The 3,010-nt window shown below is 38.8% G+C and overlaps 1 pseudogene; it reads left to right on the top strand.

The window, feature by feature from the left end:
• Positions 1-514: 514 nt before the first annotated feature.
• LOC122454012 lies at positions 515-1,191 on the top strand (annotated as a pseudogene).
• Positions 1,192-3,010: the final 1,819 nt, after the last annotated feature.

Genomic DNA, 3,010 nt, shown 5'->3' on the forward strand with positions numbered 1-3,010 from the left:
GCATGTATCCATTCTCTCATAAACCCCTACCCATCCAGGCTGGACCATGACATTGAGCAGAGTCCCAAGTGCTATGAGATAGTTTTTTGTTGGTTATCCATTTTAAATATAACAGTGTGTATATGACCTTCCCAAAGTCCTTAACTATCCCTTCCCCCTGGCAGCCAGAAGTTCAGTTTCTAAGTCTGTGAGTCTCTTTCTGTTTTGTAAGTAAATTCATTTGTATCATTTCTTTTTATATCCCACATATAAATGATGCCATATGATAATTCTCCTTCTCTGTCTGATTTACTTCACTCAGCAGGACACTCTCTGGGTCCATCCACCTGCTGCAGATTGCATTATTTCATTCTTTTTAATGACTGAGTAATATTACATTGTATACATACACATATACTACATCTTCTTTATCCATTCCTAAACAACTTGGAATGGATTTGAGGCAAACTGTGCCTTAAGAAGATTTTCTTTAAGTGACTAAAGCAAAGTTTAAAAAGCAAATAACAATAAAAGAATGAGTACCTGGATAAAACACTCATTTTTCAATAATGCAGCTTTTAAGTACATATCATTGCCTGGCCATAGTCCATTCGGAGTTACAAGTCCACAGTTCAACAACAACACGTTGACTGCTCCTAAAGATAACTGCTGTAGGCCTTGTAGATGCCGCCACCCCGGAGTCTCGTGCTGTCCAGCCACGCTCAACCCCATCTTGTTCTTTGACATCACTGTCGACAGCAAGCCCTTGGGCCACATCTCTTTCAAGCTGTTTGCAGACAAAGTTCCAAAGACAGCAGAAAACTTTCATGCTCAGGGCACTGGGGAGAAAGGATTTGGTTATAAAGGTCCCTGCTTTCACAGAATAATTCCGGGATTTATGTGCCAGGGTGGTGATGTCACATGCCCTAATGGTACTGGTGGCAAGTCCATTCGTGGCGAGAAATATTATGATGAGAATTTCATCCTGAAACATACAGGTCCTGGCATCTTGTCCGTGGCAAATGCTGGCCTCAGCACAAACGGTTCCCAATTTTTCATCTTCACTGCCAAGACTGAGTGTTGGATGGCAAGCAAGCGGTCTTTGGCGAGGTGAAAGAGGGCATGAATATTATAGAAGCCGTGGAGGGCTTTGGATCCAGGAATGGCAAGACCAGCAAGAAGATCACCATTTCTGACTCTGGAAAAATCTAATGAATTTGACTCGTGTTTTACTTAACCACCAGACCATTCCCCTGTAGCCCAGGAGAGCACTCCTTTACCCCATCTGCTTGAAATATCCTGTAATCTTTGTGCTCTTGCTACAGTTCTTAGGGTTCCATATTTTCCTTATCCCCCTCCAAGTTTAGCTGGATCGCAAAGTTAAATTTATGATTATGAAATAAAAACTAAACAACAACAATAACAACAAAAAAGAAAACTACTCAAAAAAAGAAGGCATAACCCAGATGTTCCTTCGTTTGACTTACTCCACCTAAGTTCAGATATGCAGAAGGGCTAAGGTATATCCAGAGTATTTTTTTAATGACACTCCCTCCTTTCACTTCAAATCACTCCTACCTAGCATGCAAAAATGAGTCATTTGATATAGTCTTTAGTATGGCATGTTTTAGTGTATCTTTTAGCAAGAACAGGGAAAAATAGTAGCATCATCAGATATATCATGTGGCTGTTGTGACCCCATCATATACTGTGATCAGAAAGACCTTTACCTCAGTCGATTCATAAGAAAAAATATCAGACACACCCAGGCTGGGATAAATTCCACAGGATAATTGGCTAGCACACAGTAATATTGCCAAGGTCATGAAAAACAAGTAAAAACGGAGAAACTGCCACAGACAGAAGAAAGTCAGGAGATATAACACTTAAACACATCATGGTACCCCGATCTTCATCCTGGAATAGCAAGAGGACATTGATGGAAAACTGATGAAATCCAAATAAAGTCTAGAATTTAGTGAGCAGTGAGGAACCAATGTTGATTGCTTAGTTTTTGACAAGTGTAACATCTAATCAAAGATGACAGGGAAAGCTAGCAACCACACATAAACAATAGCATTTATTCTACATTCATGTGGGTGTCTCTGCCATATCTAGATATTTTATCTGCCAATGTCTGAAATTAAAATTTATTGAGCAATAAATTAGCATAAGATATCTTTTCCTAAACCAGCTAACCCTGAAGATGAGATTACATCCACAGATGCTAAGGTAAAATGAGTTCTCAGTACAGACATTATCTAATTAACAGCCAACACTGACATCTACTTAACACTCCTATGCGTTATCTCCATCGTTAAAGGCCAGCCCTCATTTACACAAATGTTCACATTCAGTTCTGATAATATTTATCTTGTCAAGCTATGAAAAATTGCTGAAATGTTATTTTGCATATCTTTGGGCATTTGAGCCTAAGAGAAAATATTCAAGCCCCTAGAACGGTCCATTTGCCAGACACCACTTTACCAGAGGAAAAGTAAAGCTAGCCAAATTCTCTGTTTCTCTCAACATTTTTTAAGCAAATAATTTCTTCTGAATCTTCCAATACTCCGATGTGCCTCTTTTCAAGCTGCTAAAAAGCTAAAACACCTAAACAAGAGAAATTTAGTTAGAGGGGAAAAAAACAAACAATCCAAAAAAATGTTGCTTTCAAGATCAGAAGCCAGTAAACCACTTTCACATCAGAAGTTCAATTTAATCTGAAAGGGAAACAAATCCATCAATGTCCATTCAACGAGCTCACAGACCTAAGGGACACTCTTTTTCCTCCTAGTTGGATCTGTGCATTAGACGTTATTTGAGTTTTTCTGTCCCTGAAACACTTACTTTAAGATGTAGCATGTAGCTGGATTTTGTGTTCTTTTTTTGAGTCTGCATATGTCTACTTTTTTTTCAAATGCTCCTTAGATTTTTAGCTGCAGGAAACATGTATTTAAAATGGGACAGTGATTGCTTGCTTAATTCAGCAGCATTTAGTAACATTGGGGAATCAGGTCATCTCAAGTGGGCT

Source organism: Cervus canadensis, chromosome 15 (assembly GCF_019320065.1).
Source record: "Cervus canadensis isolate Bull #8, Minnesota chromosome 15, ASM1932006v1, whole genome shotgun sequence".
NCBI classification, from domain to species: Eukaryota; Metazoa; Chordata; class Mammalia; order Artiodactyla; family Cervidae; genus Cervus; species Cervus canadensis.